Source organism: Bos grunniens, chromosome 21, assembly GCF_055505025.1.
Source record: "Bos grunniens cultivar Pamir isolate PY7600 chromosome 21, Bosgru_T2T1.0, whole genome shotgun sequence".
NCBI classification, from domain to species: domain Eukaryota; kingdom Metazoa; phylum Chordata; class Mammalia; order Artiodactyla; family Bovidae; genus Bos; species Bos grunniens.
The window spans coordinates 59,924,417-59,947,541 of record NC_141185.1 but is presented as its reverse complement, the minus strand read 5'-3'; the positions used below and the strand labels follow the sequence as shown (position 1 = coordinate 59,947,541).

General features: G+C 41.9%; 1 long non-coding RNA gene across 12 annotated transcripts in view; it reads right to left on the bottom strand.

Annotated features, from left to right (window-relative positions):
- Positions 1 to 821: 821 nt before the first annotated feature.
- LOC147349794 (uncharacterized) overlaps positions 822 to 23,125 on the bottom strand; it is a 37,720-nt gene continuing 15,416 nt past the window's right edge. For 2 of the 12 annotated variants that reach the window (XR_015150574.1, XR_015150582.1), the window contains exons 2-3: positions 1,769 to 1,914; positions 822 to 1,351 (exon numbers count right to left, since the gene is read on the bottom strand). This is a non-coding gene — a long non-coding RNA (uncharacterized LOC147349794). Of the gene's footprint in view, positions 1,352 to 1,768; positions 1,919 to 4,036; positions 4,098 to 5,842; positions 5,956 to 22,996; positions 23,062 to 23,125 lie in introns of those variants that run through there. The other 10 variants (XR_015150579.1, XR_015150573.1, XR_015150576.1 and 7 more) reach the window with 10 other exon arrangements.

Genomic DNA, 23,125 nt, shown 5'->3' with positions numbered 1-23,125 from the left:
GTTACCTCAACTGAAATTAACTTGGTAATAGTGTTCTTGCCTGGAGAATCCCAGGGATGGGGGAGCCTGGTGGGCTGCCGTCTACGGGGTCGGACAGAGTCGGACACGACTGAAGCGACTTAGCAGCAGCAGCAGCAGCAGTACCCAAATGCTAGGGTTCAGAGGATTACCTGAGCTATCTCATGCATGTCTTAGTATCACTTAGTAAAAGTGCTCAAGAAATGTTCGTTATTCCTATATCTTATTAGGAAAACCAGTGTCTCTTCCATCACTACCACCATCACCCAGTGTATAGCCAGTATATTCTGTAGTGACGATTTGTGTAACACTTCAGCCAGGTCCAGCAAAGACAGAACAGTTGATATATTGTGAAATATGGTGAGCGAAAAAAAATGTGCAGCAGCTAAAATACAAGGAAATCAAAACTAGAAAGGAAATGTCTTTAAGTGCAGAGGTTTTGGTCCACAGAATAAATCCGCTCGTTCTTCCTTAGCCCTTGACTCCCAACGCTGTCTTGTTGGCTCAGAACCCTCTCGGGTAAGTTCTTGATTATGAAATGCCCTCTCTCTGGTGGCCTGCCAAAGCCTGCTCCGCAGACTCCCGGGCTAACCTGGCACTGCTGCTGGTGAGAAGCCTTGTAACCCCGAGGGCCTGACTAATGCGTGTGTATTTTCCTTTCTCAGACAATTCTGCAGGCAGGCAGGAGGAGAGCCGTTCAGCAATCCACGTGGTAATTTCTTTTTTCTATTTCTTTGGGCAGTTCTTCCAGGATGACATAATGATATGTGCTAACAATGAAAAATAAAGGCACAGTAGCTGTATCTCTTTATACTTGGGTTTACTTTGGAAATCAACAAACAAAAAAGAAATTCTCTCCTGTGCTTTCTTGATGAATAATCCATGGCTCCCACAATGCCCTCCCACCAGTGGGAATGGAAACATCTGAGGGCTTCTACAAGCTGATTTGCCTTCATGATATCAGATAACTAGTTTTCCTGTTTTAACTGCATGAGCAGGGTTTAGGTGTCACGAGGTCAGAGCGCATGGAATTTTTTTTTAAACTTAGGGTAAACAATGAAACCCAATAACTTATTCAGGGCATATGGCTCAAGAACAAGCAGTCACTAATATGAGTCATATCGCATTAATAAAGCATGACACTAAGGGCATATTTGGATCAAAATATTTCAGAGTAACTGTAAAACTGAAATATGACAACAGAGCTCAGACTCCTACTTAGGAATTACAAAGAGGTAGGTTTGAAAAGTTGAACCGTAGGACATGTGGGTCTGCTGGAGTCTTCCACAGGGATGCTGACAGCCAAGCATTAAGTCTGTTTAGCCCATCAGTCCTGTGGGAAGAACAGGAAGAGGGCAGAAGATCAGAACGAGCAGTCTTTCTCAATCGGCCCTCCCACACCCACTCAAGTGTCTTGCAGCGCCTGGTAGAGCTTAATAGAGTCATGAGGAAAAGGAAGAACAAAGGAAAGAAGGAAAGAATTGGCCACAAGGAAAGGTCTCCCACTCTGAATTTGCTTTGGCTGTTCTGAGGTGCAGGGAAATCTTTCTAGATTTTCTAGAACCTTCTGTGCTTTAAGGTCTGGCCTGGTGAGTTTGGGAAATGATTAACAGCATGGTATCAAGAATCAGACCATAGAAAGCAACTTGAAGTTCTGACTCCACCCCGCACTAGTCCCATGACACTGAGCAGTTCCTCTCTAAGCCTGGGCTTTCTTGGTTGTGAAACAGAAATAACAATAGCAACGTACCTCCTCCAGCTGCTGTAAGGATCACAGAAAATCACAGTGGGTGGCCAGGTCTCTGATGCATAGTGAGTGCTCAATCTAGGTCGTTACCACACTATTGTTGTCATCATTGCTATTTTGAGTCAACTACCCCAGTTATGGACACCTTTCTATCTGGAACAGGAAACAGGCAGGAAAGAAGTTAGTAGTAGCAGGGTTCAGGCGTGGACTCACAAGCTGAGCATTTCAGCATCCTTAGATGCCACCAGCTCTGCTGCTCCATTATTTAATTCAGTTCAGCAAGTGTGTTTTGAGTTCCTTCTCTATAGAAGATTCAGGAAAAAGTTCTAGGAGTGTTCTGGGATCCAGGGGACATAGTAATGTTCCTGCCTCACAAAGGGGTATTTAACAAATGTGCCTGTCCAGTTAGTGATGAAATTGGACATAGTCTTTCAAAATATCAGATTAGCCTCTTTGAATCTGAATTAACACACACATAATCCTGACCCCTATTCTCCTTCTCCCCCAAATATAGGTAGATAGATAGATATAGATATAGTATTAGTATGAAAAGTGAAAGTGTTAGTCGCTCAGTCTTGTCTGACTCTTTGCGACCCCATGGACTGAACACCCTCCCCTGCCCCCGCCCAGGCTCCTCTGTCCATGGAATTCTCCAGGCAAGAATACTGCGGTGGGTTGCTGTTCCCTTCTCCAGGGGATCTTCCCAACCCAGAGATCAAACCTGGATCTCCTGCATTGCAGGCAGATTCTTTACCATTTGAGTCACCAGGGAAGCCCATTAGTATAGTATTAGAATCATAAGTATAGTAGAGTATTATAGCTAGTATTAGTATAGTATAAAACAATTTCAGTTTTATTTATTTAAAATTTCAGTTTAAAATCCCTTGTAAGTTAAAATTTAAATATCAACTAACTGCATTAAATATGTCTAAGCGAAAGAGGTTTTTTCCCTAAATATCCTTTGAGGAAAACAGGGTTCCAAATGTTTAAACACTGTATCAACCTAAAACATGGTTGATCCCATTTAGGACCATGGTTGATCCTGGTCCCATTCTGCTTGTCTCTGTACCCAAAGTATTTGTCAGCTTCAGTGAGAACATGGATGAGTCATGCCTCTTTAATGATTTGGCATATAACTTCTGCATCAATGTTTAATATTTTTGGTATAAAAGCATATTAAGGTCAGAAACTGAATGGTGGTCTAGGACCCTACATTGACTCTCCAAACCAAATTTCAGAATATAGTCTTACATCAGCAGACTAGAACCTATATCTTAGATATCTCTCCTAACCACTTGCCTTCATTAGGCCAAACAAAAACAAAATCAGGGCATCGACTAAGGTAGATAAGCAGGTCGGTAAACCGAGATGTTGAGCTCATTCGTGAAGAGTATGTGGAAGAGGATGGGGGCTCAGATGGCCTTCCTGATGTCCAGCAAGTCACAACTCCATGTGGCAGAACTGTGCTGGGCTCCCAGGAGGCCCAGTCTAGCAAGGTGTCTTTTTCCTTGCAGCTGAATGGCCCTTGTCTCCTGTCAGTCATGGAGACATGGATGGACGGATGGAGGTGCACAGGGCCTTTAGTCTTCAGGTGCAGTCAGGGCAATTATTTTCTGCACCAGTAGGAGGATGGGCAGGGGGATCTTGACTCTGACCTTTATCTTTTAAACTTTATCTTTAATTGGAGGATGATTACAATACTGCCATGGCTTCTGCCCCATGTCAACATGAACCAGCCATAGGTGTGCACATGTTCCCGCCCCTCTGGAGCCTCCCTCCCACCTCCCTCCCCACCCCATGCCTCTAGGTTGTCACGGAGCACGGGCTTTGGGCTCCCAGCAAACTCCCACTGGCTCTCTATTTTACATATAGTCATGCATACATTTCAGTGCTGCTCTCGCAAATCATCCCACCCTCCCCCTCCCCCACTGTGTCCAAAAATCTGTCCTTTATGTCTGCATCTCCATTGCTGCCTTGCAAGTTGGATCATCAGTGCCATCTTTCTAGATGTGTTTCATAGATATGTGTTAATATACAATATTGCTCTTTCTCTTTCTGACTTAACATCACCCTGTATGATAGGCTCTAGGCTCATCCGCCTCATTAGAGATGACTCAAATGTGCTCCTGACTCTGATCGTTAATTTCCACTCATCAACAGACTGATACTCCCCCTGCGTAGGAAAGCAAAAACATCAATTTTTATGACAGTAGTGGCTTTTACCAGCAAAAAAAAAAAAGTTTGCAAGTTAGAATGAAAAGTACTACATACCTGGAGAGGTGTTTTCTGTGGTATCTCTCAGCTGTATGTGCCTGATGCTGAAAGGAGTGCTCTTAAAGAAAAAAAAAAAAAATCTCTCTGCCCCAGGTGAGCCTCTGTTAGTTTCCAGAGAGAGTAAAGGCCATTACACCCAGCTAGTCTGCCAGGCTCCCCATACCCCATATTGTGGTCCCTTTCTAGGGAGGGGGATGCATGGATATAAATGTTTGGTATATTCTTGAATCTCTAATGTCCTCTTTTCTGAAGTTCCAAAGCTACTTCAAAGACTTTATTGTAATTATTTGAACTCAAACTAATCTTGATGAGATTTAGGGGAAAGAACACTTTCTTTTCCCCAAATAGCTTCCCAGGTACTGTTTTTAGTTTTGTTTCCAAAGCAGTAGCTGGCCCCCCTCCCCCGAGCCCTGGTGTCCTTCTTCACCAGTGAACTCTTCCCTGGAACCCTGCCCTGCAGCAACCCAGCCCTCCTGCCCACCCGGACTTCCCTCAGCTTGTCTGCCACGAGCTCCGTCTGTTTTACAGATGACCTTTTCTCTTCCTAACACCATCTTCTTCAGGCTTGCTCCTGCGCATCCCTTGAGCATCAGTTTGAACACAGCTCCCCAGAGCAAGTCTTCACGTCTCGGACAGTGGCTCTTTACCCATGCTCCCGATTCCTGGACGATGACCTCTCAGGCACTTCATGCAATTGCTTCTTGAGTGCAGTTTTCCTGCTCTGAGTTCAGACACTATTTCTGTTTTACTATTGTATCCCAGAACCCAGGCCCATGAGTACATGTGGTAGGTGCTCAATAATCTTTGATGGAAATAAAAGAGAGAGACGATAGGAAGAGAGAGAGAGACAAAGAGAGGGAAGGAAGGAAGGAGGGAGGGAAGAATGTGAGAGAAGGGGCAAAACAGCACCACTGCAGGGGCATTCCTGGTTTGTCATATCTCCTGCTAACAGCCTCCCCCATTCTCTTTTTCCTCTTCCTCCTCTGTCATATTCTCATCATGGAAACACCATTAAGTAAAGCAAAAGTAAAATCATCCTTGCCTCAGTATATACTCCAATTTGATGTGGGGTTTTTTTTGGTCCTTCTGGGTCCTGCCTCCATGATCTAAATATACAATTTCAAAGCCAATTTATTCAACAAGCACAAAGCATCTTGTCTCTCTCATATACACCTCAGTAAATAAATGACAAAATATATTTTGTTAAGATACAGTTTTTTCACTTAAGGTTTGAAAGTCTTACACAAGTTTTCTTGTCATCAGATAAGTCCAATTTGATAGTGGCATTACAAAACTAAGACACTAGAAATAATATTATTTGGGGGTGCAGGTGAAGATGAGGTGTATCCTGGCAAAAATCTAGAGAAAAATGTGGAGTTTGAATAGTTAGATATTGTATTATCATTTGATTTCACAAGTGACTAATACTTGAAATCTCCATTTATTTAAAGAAATAGATGCCTAGTGTTTTAAATAAAAAGAAGGCTTGACCCCCCCCCCCCCCCCCCCCCGCCGCCATGGGATGTAGAAATTAGAACAAAGATGTGTCGAAGCCCCTTTAGATCATTCTTTATAGGATAAAAAAAAATCCCAGGGTGTATAATGCTATAAAAGAGAATATTGCACTGTATGTGGATATGAACTAGATAAAAATTTTTCAAAGCAACTTTTTGTTGTCTTCCATGAATTTCCCTTTTTTTGTGTGCAGAGAAGATAGATATGAAAGAGCACAGTACCACAGCATTATGGAGGAGAGTCATACATGTTCATCTGCGTCATTGTCTCTATTTCTCACTTTCTCACCTGCAAGTATGTAGTTCAGGGATGGCAGTGCTCCAGAGCAGGGCAAGAAATTGAGTGCAGGGTAGATTCACCCATGACGAGAGATTTCGAAAGTTACAATTACAGAGTCAGGGCTAGAAAATAAGAGAGATTTACTTAGGCATTAAAGATAGGTACTGGGCAGTAAAACTGATAGATCCTTATTACATTGTCCCATAAGAGACTGCGCCACTCGGAGAAGTTAATGCTAAGGAAATTTAAAGCAAGTTAGAGGAAATACTTCTTCACCTAGTAGAATTCATTCTGAGGAATTTGCTGCCAGCGGCAGTCATAAAATCAATCACTGGGTTGCATTTTTCCAAAGGGTAGAATAATATATGACCCACTCTTCTGACTAGTTGGGGAAGATAAAAGCAATCAATTCACCTGCTTCTGGAAGATCACAGTTGATTACAAGTGGGGTCAGCAAAAAGATGTCCCCCACACTTGATCAGGATAATTAAAAACTGTTTGCCCATGCTCACATGTCCTAGAAGAAATGTCGAAATAGGATGCAAAGCTCAAATGACCTGATCTAATATGACAAATGTTTGTTGACAGGGACCAAAAATTAAACAATGAAAAAGAAAAAAACTATTCCAGGAAATAATTATAGATATTCCTAAAATATTTTTCATAAAAACATTTTTGTGATACTATAAATATGACATGATGCTTTTGTTTTTGAATCTGATTTGCTTGACTAGTACTCTCAGAGTAAATCTGCTAAGTTTGAAAACAGTTAGCAAGCATGACTTTCTTTTTCCCAATAGAGCATAGAGTTTAGTCAGAAGTTATACATACACTAGAAATGTTAGCAAGGCAATGTTAATTCTGAGGTTGTCCTGTAGCAGATCAGTAACAAACCCCTGGATAAAGGCATCTCAGTTTAAAATTAGCTTCTTTTTTTATGGAATTTGCTCCACTTTTTTAACTTTTTTTTCTTGAAATTGTAATGTATTTTCTAGAATTTCACATTTTGCTACAACCCATGTATCAAAAGTCGTATTCACCCTAACATATGAACTTCTGAACAAGACACCCAAAAAACCATCGTTGGAAGTATGGCTGGAGCCTGCATTTTCATTTGGGGACAAAAGAGTGTAATACAATCTACAAAAAAAAAAAAGAGAGAGAGAGAGAGTGAAATTGTGATAAAAATTGCAAAGTAAAATAAAATCCTGAATAAGTCATACTAAAAGCAGATCTTGAATTTCAACAAAATGTAGCCGTGCTGAAAAGGCAAAGAAAAGTCATTGTTGTCACCTCCTGGAAACCAGGAAATGTTACTGACTTTAACGGACAGTGACCTGTCTAGTTTCATTACTCATGTTAAAAAAAAAAAAAAAAAGAAGTAAAGATAAAAGGTGTCTGGAAGTTCTTTCATGATAAACCTCCGTAACTTGCAATGGCAGTTATAAGTTGAGCTTAAGAACATCATTATTTTCATAACTATGTCTTATTAAAACATTATCCTGCCCCAAAGTTTCAACAATGAAAGAGTAAATGCCATATATGAATTTCAGGAGCGTTTTCTATAGTTGCCGTGGCACTGTCGGAAGCTCTAGAGGAATTCCTGAATCGGCTCACGGGACAGCTTCCTGCTACAAGCACTCCTTGTGGAGGGGACATTCCCTAGAGCCAGCCTCGCTCAGTTTCAGTCCCAAGGAAGCCATCCGCTGAGTGCCTTGGGCAGATCATATCCCTCCCCTTGTCTCAATATCCTTCTCTGTAACACGGGTACAACAGTAGTGCCTATGCCACAGGATTGTTTAAATCGATGCAAAGTAACTAAAACTGTGCCTGGTATATCAGAGTGCCCAGTCATTGTCATTTTCTTTCAATCCCTTGAAAATCTGGGCTTTAAAGGGAATCATCTTTCCCCTGTTTCCCCTTTGGCTCAGCTGAGAAAAGAATCCGCCTGCCATGTGGGAGACCAGGGTTTGATCCCTGGGTTGGGAAGATCCCCTGGAGAAGGGAAAGGCTGCCCACTCCAGTATTCTGGCCTAGAGAATTCCATGGACTATGGTCCATGGGGTCGCAAAGAGTCGGACATGACTGAGCGACTTTGACTTCACTAATCTTTCCCCTGGGAGAGAATGGGACATCAGAGGTCATTTCTTCCTTTGTGGAGTTGGGTGTAGGAATGGGAGAAATTTCCAAGGTTACACTCTCTCCTCATTCTGGTCCCTACCCTTTTTTCTGCCTTCTCTCCTGCCAGTGTGAAAAGTGAAAGTATCAATCACTCAGTCATGTCTGACTCTTTGTGACACCATGGACCGTAGCTTGCCAAGCTCCTCTGTCTATGGAATTCTCCAGGCAAGAATACTGGAATGGGTTGCCATCCCCTTCTCCGGAGGATCTTCCTGACACTGGGATTGAACCTGGGTCTCCTGCATTGCAGGCAGATGCTTTACCCTCTGAGCCACCATGGAAGCCGGCTTGCTCCTTAAATTCTGAGCTCCTTAATCCTGCTAAATTTGCTCACTCCTCACAGTCCTTGCATCTCCTCTGAGCCCAGAATAGTTGCCTCTTTTCTCCCCCACCAAATCCTGATGTGGCTGATTCACACTCATCCTCCAGCCCTCTCCTTGGATGTCATCATCCTGGAGAATCGCCCCCATGCCAAGTCTATGCTCGGTGCTCCCGTCCACATGCTCATAGCCCCCCTCTTTTAGTCACCACTTCTTATTTTCTGCTGACTCTCTGCCTCCACCATTACACTAGAAACTCACCTTGGCAGATAGTTGGATCCGCCATGGAGCAGTGCTCCTCGTCGCTGAGCTCCAGTTCTGACACACTGAGGCCACAGAAAGCATCAAGACCAACAGGAAAGCCTGCCCCTTTTCAGGAACATGCTTCCTATTTCCCTTTGCATTTACTCTACAAAATCACTCACTGATGAGGCTCTGCTCAAAAGAAATGGATGTTTTGGCTATCATATTCAAAGCCAGTGTTACAGAAGAACCATGCTGGGGCTTCATGGAAATAATTGGCCTACCTTTTATAAAACAAACACTGGGAAAATCTATAATGCAGCCTGAATTGGGAAAAGTTCACAACAAAGTAACAGGGGAGAAATAACTTTCTTTGAGGTTTGTTTAGTCTGAAAAACAGAACTCCAATGGGTGGTAGTGTTGTTTACGTTAGTCTAAATTGTTTAATCATATTGCAGAATTTATACTTATCTCCTAGAATATGCAGGATAGTATTAACCTTATAATCTATTGAGTACAAATAACAAACACTTGGCTTTATAGTGGATGATCAGAAATGCAAAAAAGATAGATCAAGCAATTAGATGCAAGCATGGTGAGGTAAAAGACTGATTCAGACAATTTGCTCTCACGTTTTACCCATACCTAAAAGATGTAGTTAATAGAGACATAAGCGTGGAGCAATCCACATGAATGATTCAAATCTTTATTTCTCTTTGTGAATGAAGGTTAAGTAAGTGCTTAGAGATATATGATGAGAACAATACCTAGACTATTGAAGCATGAATTTACATACAGAGCCTTTGCTAAGCACTGTCCATGTATTATTCTATCACAAGAATCCTATGAGGTATGCAATGGTTAAAACAATACAGTTGAATAATTTGAGGCTAAATGATAAAGAAACTTGCCCAAAGTCATACAACTAACAATCAGCGGTCAGTCTTAAAACCCTTGTTCATTTGACTCCTGAGTTTTTTCTAGAACCTTCCAGTGAACACTACAGCCTTCACCCAAATTCAGATGCAAGATGTAGTGAGAAAAACCTGAGGTCTGGACTCCAAAAACTCACAGTAGTCATCAGTTTGAGCAGATCACTGAGTCTCTGTTTCATTAGTTTTGACAGGAGAGAAGTAATACTCTTATCTGTCCTTCCTGCCTTCCAGAGCTCTCATGATGATCAAGTGAGATGGTTTACGTGCAAGAACTTGGGAAGCGGGGTGTGCTATACAAGCATCAGTTGATAGTTTATTTACAAGCATAGCCTGTTGATGGATTTGTATTGATTTAGTTGGTATTTAGGGAATATTTTATGTATGAGGGTTGCAAATGAGTTCCACCAAAACCAGATATGACAAGCAGATGAAAAGGATGGTCTTAGCCCACAGAGATAAGTGGACATGATTTGTAGAAGGAACTGGTTGTCCCATGACTGCACTCCAGGCTTGAGGCACCAGTAATTGGCATTTTTTGAAAGTTAGAACATCAAAGATAAGGTTCCTCTTCTGAAGGCAGTTGTACTTGGGATCAGAGCTGCTTACAAATTAAGCAAAGGTAAATCCAATTGAATAACAGGGATCCTGGGGATTGAAACGTGATCTTATCTAAAGAATAGACCAGCATCTCCATGTTTATTTACCTGGAGAAGACTGATCATTTACAAACTTTAAAAATTTTGTTTTATAGCTTATAGACCCCCCCAATATATTTTTCTATTAAAAAATTGTGAAAATTATTATCAACTTCTATTACATGTGTAAAGCTCTGGGAAACTGTAGTGTTAAAGAGAAGAAGGTAACTTGAGATCTGACTTCATCTGTCAGATTTTTCCACCTGTCCTTAGCATCCTAGCTCTCTTTGCTTTCAACATAAAATAACACCCATGGTGGTAATCATCTATTTTTCTCTCCTACATTTGTTGAGTACTTGAGAATATAGTTGAGAACTGCAATAGATATCTGTAATTTTTCTCTGCCCAGCATCCATTCTTTCTTTATGTAATAGAAGGTGGATTTTCTGTTAAGATATCACCTCTTTTCTGTATCTCAGTGCTTAAGGTTTAAATAGAGCTGACTCTACCCACTGGGTCCAGCAGTTGAATGATAACTGAGACCTGATCAATCAAAACGATGGTGACTTTTCCAAAGCTGGGCATGAGACCCAATCAAACCTATGGTTATTAACCCTGAAATGTTTGATGCAACAACTACCAAGAAAAAAAAAAAAAGCTAAATTACAAAGCTATAATCTTTGAGGTACTAGTGGCCATCTTTGCTGCCACTTGAAAAGAACCTACTTGAGAATGACATCAATACAAAGCAGAACCAAAAGATAAAAAAATAATTTCCTAGGGGTATTATTTGCACACTTAGCTTTTCCCTCTTCTTTTCCATTACCAAAGGTAATATATTCTTTTTTTGATCAAGCCAGTTTCTACCCTGGTTCTATTAGCTGCAACTGGAAGCAAGCATTATTATTTCTATTAGTTGCAACCATTAGCCCAAGGTTCTATTAATTGCGACCATTAGCCCAAGGAGATGTATCAGTTGTACAAAGTTTCTACATATGACATATACTGTCTATCAGTACTCTGATAGCTTCTAAGGAATAGAAAGTAGATATAGAAAGAGAAATTGTAGAGCTGAGTTTACTCCGTTTGTTTCATATTCCTCTTTGCTCTTGATTATCACAGAATATTGAGTAATAAGTAACAGCAAACATGCGTATAGTATATGGAATTTGAAAGGCATACTTTTAATCCCATGCCTTAGTTATATTATTATTCCCAACTAAGGAAAACATAAAGAGCGAAAAAAAAAATTTTGTATTTCAGAAGAGTATTGGAGACATAAGTTGAGCCTCAATGTAACACCCTCCACATGTCAAAGTGTGTTATATTTTTCTCAACATAAGAATCTAGCAAAAGCATCCAAGGTTAAGAGTCAAATTATGCTCCTCCCCCTACCACGGAAAAGCTGCTGAAGCTTGGAGAAAGTAACCTAACTATTTATTTTACACCACAATGCTAGGAAAAAGAATGGAAGCAAACCAGCTTGTGCTTCAGTACCAGTTTTGAAAATCACAGCTTTGAATTTTAGTCCCAGGGTCACCACTAACTGGCTGTGTGAGCTTGTATGCATATTCTCATCGCCTTGGGTACCTGTAAAATTAAGTCAGTGACATGCAACCTCCTCATTTCTCATACATTATGTGTAAAGCACTTGAGAAAAGATACCTGAAAATGACTTCAGAAGTTTCTGTCTAAGTACATACAGAATATTGTTACTACTTGAGTGTAAAAAAAAAAAAAAGTAGCTTTTGCTTAAGTAAGAAAAAGAAAACTCTCTACTAGTGAGATATGGCCTGGAACTCCTCTAAGCCACAAGAAGAAAATAAACGTTGCCTGGCATATGATTGAAAAGGATAATTTAAAGATCACAGCAAGGTCATCATTCTTCATTCACACCTGATGATTTACTCTGCATATGCTATGTGCTGTCACTTCAGTCATGTCCAAATCTTTGCTACCCCATGAACTGTCATCCACCAGGCTCCTCTGTCCATGGAATTCTCCTCCTCCAGGGGATCTTCCTGACCCAGGGATCAAACCCGCGTCTCCTACGTTGGCAGGCAGGTTCTTTACCACTACTGCCACCTATCCATGTGCCATCATTTCCCAGAGAGGAAGGAGTTAACTGCTGCAAAAATATCCGCAGAAATAATAGACCTGAGTTCTAGTACTGACTCTGTCACTGGCTTATTTTGTGGCCTAGCACACAGCCCCTTCTAGCCCTTGGTTTTCCTGAAGGGATTAAATTTGTAATGTGGGAGACAACACGGGCACTCACCAGTATCTGGCTTTCCGCTGCTTTCCAACCACACAAAAGACTGTACTTTCTAGACTCCTGGCAGTTATGCTTAGCCAGATGACTAGTTCTGGCCAACAGGGTATGAGAAGAAAGACCAATGCTGCTTCTGGTCATGAAGCCTTTGAGTACTTTCTTCCCCTGCTGCAGCCACAGAGGATGCCATTAATTCAAGTGAAAGCATTAGTCGCTCAGTGGTGTCCAATTCTTTACGATCCCATGGACCATAACCCACCAGACTCCTGTCTGTGGAATTCTCCAGGCAAGAACACTGGAGTGGGTAGCCATTCCCCTCTCCAGGGATTAATTCAGGGTGGTCCAGTAATAGATAGTAGGGCCGCCCCCATCTTGGGCTCTGTGCAGGTACATGGAACAGAATCCCCTTGCCAACCTGCCACTGATATGTAGAAAAAAAAAAAAAAACCTTCATTCTGTTAAATCACTAATACTTTACTGCTAATTTGTTACAGCAGCATAATCTAGTTTATCCTTACAAATAAAATAATTTCCATGTTTTCTCTAAACTCTTATTGATACAATTGCCATGCAATATGTTTTCTATGCTGAGATAATGGATTTAGAGCAAAAAGAAGCAATGAATCCCACAGATCTACTAGGATATTTTTCTTTATAAGTTGCAAGGAGAGATAGAGATATACAGATAAGGAAAAGCTCCATGGAGTTTCTCTGCCCCTAGGAGGGGGCATTCTACAGAATTTTCTCGATTATGCTTTCCAATTCCTCCCACCAGGACTTTTAAAAAGTTAAAAGGTGTGTTTTATCTTACTAAATATCAAAAACAAATGGGAGTCAAACTTGGAAGACACGTTAATACAAAAGCGAACAGAACAAAAAAACAAACAAAAAATAGTGAACAGAACAGAAATGTAGGTTTAATATCATTAGATGTTACATTTAATTTGTTTGTCATATTTATTTGCAGATGGGTCCCAATGTTCTAGTGGGATCTACCTATGAACTCACTTGCTGGGCAAACTCCAAAATGCCTCCACAATGAAATCACACAACATGAGTAAGAAGAAAAGCAAGGGAGGAACCAGCATAGGTCCAGGCCCATTCTGGGTTTTCTTCTCTCCTCCCGGAGTAGGAGGAGAGAGAAGGAGAGGAGAGAGGGGGGAAATTGAGGCAGATTATAGGGACGGGTGAGACCAGAAGAAGGAAGTGGCCAAGTGACAAAACTTAACAAGATAAAGAGAAAAGGAGAAGAGAATACGCACGCAAACGCAGACAATATCAAGCATGGCCAAGACAAGGTGACACAGCCAGCGGTGAGTGAACCACTTCTTCACTTGTCTCTCAGTAAACAGCCTTGAAATCTTCTGGCTGAACTATTTCTGCAATGGCCCAGGTAGCTCAAACCTCAGAGTTAGCCCTTAGAGATACGCAAGACCAACCATCAAGGTCACACTGATGGTGCAGGAGGGGCCTCCAAATGCATCTGGTCTCTTCAAGAAGCCAGTCAAAAGCTAGAACCTAAGAAGAAAGAACACCTAAGCAGAAAGCCATATGGAGCAGAAAGAACAGTAGCATGAGTGTTCAGCATCTTCCACAGTGTCCATCCTCAAAGACTGTAGACGTGTCCATGCTCCCTTTATCTCATCTTACCAGGCTCCTCCTAGAACAGCAGATGAATCCAACCATGTCCCAATTATACTCCGTGACTCCGTATTTTCAGATGATCTCAACATGTCACACATGGTAAAGAACCTCATAGGGAGGTTCATGTGTGCAGTCAAGTGGCTAACCGCGTAGGAGACACGACAATTCGTCGTAAGGAAAGGAAATAACAATTTTTAAAGGATTTACTACATTCCAGGAACTGGACTAAACCTTTCACCAGTTTTATCTGTTTTAAAATCGTGCATCATACTCTTTGCTTGCTTAATGTGTGGATGAGATTTCAAAGGATTAAATGAGTTCCTTAAGTTCTCACAACTGGTAAATGGAATAGGTGGGGTTCTGAGGCAGATGATCTGACCCAAAAGGCAGCTGCTCAGGGCACACATCACACCCCAGAAAGGATGAGAGGCCACGTTCCCCCTCACTGTCCACACTCACTGTTGAACGTCTCACACTATTTATATCCCTCGATTCAGTTATGGTCTCATTCTCACCTATGAATACCTTGAGTTTGTCGGTGTAGAGAGAAATTTTGTCCTTCTCCTAATCCTTCACTTTTCTTGGTGACTTGTGTCTCCCCAGCCCCAAACCTAGTTTTCAACTGCTTTAAACAGAGAGAGCTTCCGTAACTACTTCTTTTTAAAAGCTTGGCAGATGCTCCAGTGGGCTCACAATATTCCGCAGTGGAAGAGTTGTTCATTGACAAACAGCCATGAATATTTGTTGAATGACTCAACTTTTAATAATTGAAGAGACCCTTTCCTAGAAACACTCTGAAGCTAGTTAAAAGGTTGTTAAATAATAGGGACTGCTAGGGAAGGATCTAAATTCAACTTTTCATTTATTCATTTTAATTCATGCACTCCACAAATATTTTTTAGCCTCCTAGACAGCACCAGACACTGTGCAAGTTACTTCTGAGTGACGTACAAGCTATCTATTGTTGTACAAAATTAGCCCCAAACTTGGCAAGCTGCACAAACACTTGTGATCTCACACAGTTTCTGAGACTCAGGAATCTGAGAACAGCTTAGTGAAGTGGTTTTGCTTCTGGATCTCTTGTGAGGATGCAGTCTAGCTATTGGCTGGAGCTCAGGTCATCTTAAGACTGACTGGAGCTGCAGACTCTGGCTCCAAGTTCACTCTCCTACTTGTTGGCCGGCTCAGTGCTTCACTGGCTCTTGGCAGAGACTTCAGTTCCTACTCCTGTGGACCTTTTTGTTAGGCTTCCCAGAGCCAGAGATCCAAAAGAGAGAGAGCCTGCACCCAAACCAGAAGCCACCATTACTTTTTATTACCTAATTTCCAAAGCAGTTCTTTGTCACTTCTGGGAAATAGGTTCCATCCTTCAAAGACAAGCATCAGAGAATTCATGTATACAATTTGAAAACCATGGAGGGGAGTTGATTAGAAAGGAAATTGCTAAAAAAAAATTTTTTTTCATAGCTTTTTCATTTTTTTTACTAATTACAATTAACATGTGACATTTTGTAACTTAATTTGCTGCTAATAAACTAGATATAGCCATGTAATTTCTTTTAATTTTATTTTTAAACTTTACAATATTGTATTAGTTTTGCCAAATATCGAAATGAGTCCGCCACAGGTATACGTGTGTTCCCCCCATCCTGAACCCTCCTCCCTCCTCCCTCCCCATACGCTCCCTCTGGGTCGTCCCAGTGCACAAGCCCCAAGCATCCAGTATCGTGCATCGAACCTGGACTGGCGACTCGTTTCATACATGATATTATACATGTTTCAGTGCCATTCTCCCAAATCTTCCCACCCTCTCCCTCTCCCACAGAGTCCGTAAGACTATTCTATACAACAGTGTCTCTTTTGCTGTCTCGTACACAGGGTTATTGTTACCATCTTTCTAAATTCCATATATATGCATTACTATACTGTATTGGTGTTTTTCTTTCTGGCTTACTTCACTCTGTATAATAGGCTCCAGTTTCATCCACCTCATTAGAACTGATTCAAATGTATTCTTTTTAATGGCTGAGTAATACTCCATTGTGTATATGTACCACAGCTTTCTTATCCATTCATTTGCTGATGGACATCTAGGTTGCTTCCATGTCCTGGCTATAATAAACAGTGCTGTGATGAACATTGGGGTACACATGTCTCTTTCCCTTCTGGTTTCCTCAGTGTGTATGCCCAGCAGCGGGATTGCTGGATCATAAAGCCATGTAGTTTCAACCTTTTCATAGCAGACCCATAAAGCATCAATCCCTCAAGATATCTGTATCTTTAGATGAAGAATATCATTTTCCATTCACGTGTCAGGAGTTACACAGACCCAAAGTTCTAGTTCCTGGAGAAGGGCATGAGAACCCACTCCAGGATTCTTACCAGGAAAATCCCACGAACAGAGGAGCCTGGTGGGCCACAGTCTAAGGGGTCACAAAGTATCAAACATGTCTGGAGCTACTTAGCACACATGCATGCATCCAAAGTTCTAGTTAGGCACCTTAATAGCTCAAAGTGAATGAGGAAAACAAGATGACATAGAAAAATCTATCAGAAAGATCATCAGGGAACCTAGAAGCTGCCATCTAAATGTATTTCCAAGTGCAATTCATTTAACTTTTCAATGGTCTGACTGTATTTTGACCCTCTGCACTCTTTCAAAGATTCAAATTTTCACCATTATCTTCCATGTCAAATAATGAATTCTGAAGCAGAATTTCCATCTGTCAGTTTACAGAATGCTGCATCTCATCTCATCTCTGCATTGAAATCAAGTTCCCCTCACCTTTCAACAGCCAAAGCACCACTTCATCGTCAGCAGTGGGGAAAGCCACAAATCAATTAAACTCACCGTGGATTTGAGAGTACCCATGAATTGCACTTACAGTGGTCGTACAAAAAAGATGGCAGCACAGGGTTCTCAACAAAAGCACGCAAGTCAGGCAATGGCACATTTGGGGTCAGTGACACTTTCCCTCTTTGTCCTGTCTGTCACTTGAGCAGGGTTCTTCATTTTGTTTTCCTATGGCCCACTGCCACATCAGCATTTGCAATAGTCCACATCGCTTTATTTAAATCGAAGAAGCAAACCACACGCAGGTTTCTGAAGAGCCGCGTGTGGCTAAGAAAGCCTGGGGTTGGAAGGCAGCGCCCGTAATCCCCTCCCAGAGCTAAAGAGGAAGCTACTCCAGAGAGGGTTCCAAACACAACAAATACCCCTTCGAGCTCAATTTTGCATTTCGTTTTCTGCTTTAAAATCTCTATTGGCTGCACATCTGAGAAGGCTTAAGAACATAATTTATTCCATATAAAGTTCCCAGTAATTTATGCTCACCAAGTTGGCAGCATGGGAAGAAATTTTTCATTGGCTACCATGGAAGATTATTATAGACCTTCTCATGTAAGTAAAGATAGCACCGGCAGCCATACTTTATTATTTTTCTTCATTTATTTTTTTATTGAAGTTTAGTCGATTTACAATGCTGTGTTAATTTCTGCCAGACAGCAGAGTGACTCGGTTTTGCACGTACATACATTCTTTTTTGTTATTTCCCATTATGATTTATCCCGGGATACTGAATACAGTTCCCGGGCTATACAGTGAGTTCTCAGTCGTTTCAGTTGTGTTGGACTCTTTGTGACCCTGTGGACTCTAGCCCACCAGAATCTTCCGCCCGTGGGATTCTCCAGGCAAGAATACCAGAGTGGGTTGCCATACCCTCCTCCAGGGGATCTTCCTGATGCAGAGATCGAACCCAAGCCTCCTGTGCCTTTTGCACTGCAGGCCGATTCTTTACCACTGAGCCACCCGGGAAGCTTGTGCTATACAGTACGGCCATTCTGTACGTAATAATTTGCACCTTCTGACCTCAAACTCTCAACTCTTCTCAGCCCCCTCTTAATAAACGTGCATTGATTTTTTAAAACACCATCCTTGTAGAGAAGGGGGACAAAAAGGAGCAAATGTAGACAAATATGGGAAACCTATTGAAAATGTGTTCATTTCCCCAGTACCCCCCATCCTGCCCCCATCTGGCAACTCCCCCGATCCTGCAGCACAGAATTAGTGCAGCTCACTTTTTCATCAAAATTCCACTGTAACTCAAAAAACAATATGGCTGGAAGTCTCCTGATCCCTACATGGGAGTGTAGTTTTTATAGATATTAAACAAAAATCTCTAAATTAAATTTGCCTTTATATATCCTTTTAAAATATAGAAGCCCCTGGCCCCAGGCAGCTGCCTTGGCAATCACAAGTCTGCTCTCTATGTCTGTGAGACATAGGTTCATTTGAGGCAGCCACAATTTAAACAAAAGGAAATGTACTAGCATCTCCAGTTTTAAATTCAAATGATTTTTATCTTTTTAATCTATAAATTTATAATTTCCTTTCTTGTTATTTCTTAGGAATGCACACATCAAGAATAATAAATTGATATGTTAGTTGTAATAATTACTTAGATTCCTCTCTGTAGGCAAATGGATATGAACACAGTTTTCTAAGATGGAAGAGGTAACTGTAACATATTGGTTTCCTATCAGAATCTCAAAAGTGAAGTCTCTACTTTCTATAATCTTCACAGAGCCACCAGAATGCCAAGGGCTGGCAACTGACCTAAAATTGGATTCCGCATCCTTTGCATTTGTATCATATAATCCCATCTGAATCTCTTATCATGGGTTTTCTGGAATCATATTTTGATACTGCTAATAGGAAAGTTTGACACTCTCCTTGCCCTGAGAGGTCCACAGCCCTCAAAATTTTGCCTTTTTATGAGCAATGTAATCAAGATTGGATGATACTTGTATTGTACCTCAGCTGACTGGGTACCAAGACACAGTATCACTGAGATGATTATCAAGGATAGAACAGCCTCCTCAACTCAAAGCAAAAAAAAAAAAAAACCATAAACTTCCTTCCTGAAATATTCTACTGCCCCATTGAGCTAGGAACAACAATGAACATAGTGCTCAAAAATGCATTCTATTTCACCTACGAATTTCTTTGCAATTTGAATCCTAAAAAAAGAATTCACAAGACAGAAGATGGTGGGGAGGAATTTTTTTTTTTTTTAAAGGAAGAGTGTATTTAGAAAAGAATGAGAAGATGTCTTGCCACTAAGCCAGTGGGAATTTGAAATTACTCCAAGCCAAGGAGCCAATAGACGGGCTAAAACATAAGGTAGAATTCAGAGGGAGCTGATCATGTTTTGATCTCATTTTATGCTTTTCTTCATGCTTGTTTCCAAGACCTAATTGGTGCCTATGTTGGAAAATGTTAACACAGAGCAGCAAAGCAAAAGAAGGGCATCAAAACATCTTAGATTAATCCTTCTTCCAACCTAGATTTTGCCCTCTCCCTGAGTAAATGGCCATAAGATATTGACTTTTAAGAACCCAGATGATTGCCATTCCTTGGGTCATCTAAAAGTTATACAGAAGCCTTGGGAAGAAGAAGGTATCTTAACCTTTCTTTAGTCCAGCTATGAAAGGATCTTGGCCAATATACAAGTCATACATGAAATGACGAAAACAACAACAGCAAAACGTATGCCAAAAGTGAGTTTTGGTTGTATGAAAGTTCATCACGACTCTGAATGGTAGGAAGACCAGCTCAGAGAGAACAGTTAAGTCAAAGCATCATGCTGAGAATAAGGAGAGCAACAAATTGGACAACGCTGATGTGAAGCCTCTAGTACAGTGGTTTTTCAATTTGTGGCTCTTGAGTGTCTTGTAAGTGAGCGTCCAAGGTCAAGGCAGGGGGTACAGTTTCATAACTATTGTGCTCAAATCTTTCACTTCAACAGGCTAGTTCTACCATGAATAAAAACAAGTTATTATCAGAACTAGTTGTTCCAGTGATTACTGTGTGCGATCACAATTAAAAACCCAAAATGATAAACCTAAAAAGATATTCAGAGTCTCCATCATGAACACAAACTAAAAGCCAATGTTGGATGTCCTTACACTTGCAGCGTTCATTCATTCAGAATGGACTGAGCTCTTTTTATGTGCCTGGAGCTGTGCCAGGAGCTGGGAAGTAAGTGAAACAGTTCAACTCCCAGCCTCCGAGGGGCTTCCAGCCCCAAGGGAGAGAGAGACACAGAGAACTAACCAAAACAGCATGTTTCATCTGTTCTGAGAGAAGTGGAAGCTCTGAAGTGGAAGCCAACGGTACCCATACTTCTGGCACTCGCGCAAAGTTAGGAATTCATTCTGGAAGGATTTTTTTTGGGGGGTCACTATCCGCCTTATACTAATGTCCTCTGATATTTCCACAACCCTGTCCATGTCTGTGTGCCCTTCTCTCTATCTTAAACCTTCAGGTAAATGCCCAAGGGACAAGGAGTTCCACTTATTCACTCCAGAAGGGAATCTAAATGTGGCTCATCAGTTAGACTAAAAAGAAAACCATCTCAAATCCACTCCTCCCCCCATGAAAATGACAGGGAGGCAGAAGACACACTCTACATAAGAACTATGGGAGAAACCTCCAGCTTCTTTATACAAGCCCCGATAATCAAGGAACAGTGAACCTGAGTGTCCCCCAGAGAAATAAGAACCCTGGTCTGACCTTCCCTACCTTTACTCTGTGCCTCTTTCCAGCTGAAGTTCCCATTTCTCTCTCCTTCCTCTCCTTGCTCTGCCCTACCTCCCATACTTGTTGAATACCAAATGAAATCACCTATCTTGGACATCTGTCCCAAGCAGTTCTCTTTCAAACTTCCAAAGCCCCTTGTTCACATTGTCAGAGAGTATTATGCCCTGTTTGCTTGCCTCGCTCGTGCTGCAAACTTAAAAACTCCTCCAGGCCAGGGCCCATGAGTTACCAATCTTTGTGTCCACAAGTGCCTCATACCATGCTGGGAACATCCTACCTGCTTAATAAGTGGGCGTTAAGTAAATGCAAAAGTGAGAAAGTCTCCATGGTGAGCAGGAAGATAATCACTCTTCCTCCTCCTGGATTCCTGTATTTTCCATGCTACACTCATAGCCCACCCATGCTTCCACCTCCTCCCAACACTGACGATCCACTTCTCAAGCCAGGAAGCTCTAAATGCAGGAAACTGTAAATCCAGAAAGCCTGCAGTGTTAACAGGTAGGCACAGCTGATCTTGACTTAACAATATTCCCCTAGGACTGGCTGACCCAAGCTGACCATCTCCTTCCAAATAAGTAACACAAACGCGGGAGGTTCCTTCCTACAAGCTGAAGATGTGAATACTATCTGTCATTTTTCTGTTTTGAATTTTTTTAAAAATGACTACCTCGGTACACTGATTTTTTTCCTACATCGACATTAAAAATATTGGATGCTTTGACTCATGGGGATGTAACTTGTATGTGTATATGGAAAGAGAGAGAGAGAGATTAAGCTGAGTATTTTCTTAAATTCACTTCATCCTCATGAGAAAACTGAGAAACAAACAAACAGAAAAATCTGAAAAAGAAAAGCAGAAAAGGTGAAGTCAAATACTACCCACACCAATTTGGCAGGAAAGTTTATAGTTTTTGTTGTGGTTATGCTTAAGGCATAGTATGTTTTTCTAGATGAAAAAAATAATCAATTCTAAAGTCTGATTCCTCATGAAATCCACAAAAAGAGCGTGGAGATAGACTAAAAGGAAAAATGGGTGAGATGCTTTCCTTAGTAACTTGCAGTTGTTCAGTCACTAAATGGTGCGGACTCTGTGACCCCGTGGACTGCAGCGCTCCAGGCTTCCTTGTTCTTCACCGTCTCCCAGAGTTTGCCCAAACTCATGTTCATCGAGTCTTAGACAACTCTCTGCTCTACCTTGAGGACATTTTCCTGGGATCCCATGAGGAAATGGGACTTCTTAGCAAGAGGGAAGTTCTCGTGACTGTGTTCACATCACTGTCTTTCCCCATCAGAACAGGGAGCGTATCAGAATGTTTGAAAGCGTATCAGAATGTTTGAAATGAAACTATTTATTCCGATGTTGCAAATCCTACTCTTGGCCTCCATCAATCTGTGCTCCAGCTCCCAAGATGAATATGCCCAAGTATCTTAGGTGCTTTTTTTCCTTTTCCCCCTCCCATCTTTCCCTGACAAATCCAAGTGCTCTTTTAACAAGCTCTTTAAAAGGGATAAGGTCCCAAGCTTCTTTTGTGGGCACACGTAACACAGCAAGCACCCCCTGATTCACCTTTGAAATCAGAAAGCACAGAGGCATATTGTCTCCCATCCCTGGAAGCAGCAGGCTGTGCCTTGAAGGGGAATTGCTGGCCCACTAGCTTGCTACCTGTCAGCTGAAGGGTCCACGGGCTAGAGCCTGCTAGAAAACCCTTTCCTGACCCCCTTGGCAAGGACAGATGACCGGGGAAGCACCACTTTTTCCCCGGGAGAAGCTCCATTTACCCTCCAAGTGAGCAGCTTTCTCTCCTAAATCCAGTGTGGAATGGAAGCTGACTTCCAACAAGTTGGCCCGGTTCCATCCAGGCCTGGTCTGTTGCTGGTGGGCTTAACGGAAGGTTCTTAACTTCCCTGAAGCTCAGTTTCTTTAGCAGCAAAGAGGAGACAATGGCAGTTCCTAAGTCCGTGGGGAGGTGGGGTGGGGCGGCTTGTGGGAATGTTAAGGTGCGGTGCTTAGCCGCGAGCAGGGCTCAGGGCTCGCTTCAGTCTTATTTCTTCTTTTTTTTTTTAGGTCCATGCCTTTTCCTAAAGAATCTTTCTAGCTGTTGGCAATCAACTTTATTGCGCAAAGGTCAATATCCGGGGAAAATCACTCCTGAGCAGTCTAGAGATGGGAGGGTCAAACCTGCAAAGTAGATATTTCAACTGGGCGGCGAGAGTAGATAGAGCCGAACAATGCAGCGGGAACTCAATCGCTCACAAACCGAGCCTTGACTGCGCTCCCAGGTGAAGGGGAGTCTCGTACCAGCCACCCCCCTCCCCCGACCTTGCTACCGACCTGGGTGAGCTGAACGAGCGCCCTTGACGCGCACCCTCTTAGTGCCCGCGCTTCGCCTCGAACCGGAAGGAGGCAGGGGCGCACCTCTTCCGTCTCCAAGATGCCGAAGCGCAAACCTAAGAGCCCGTA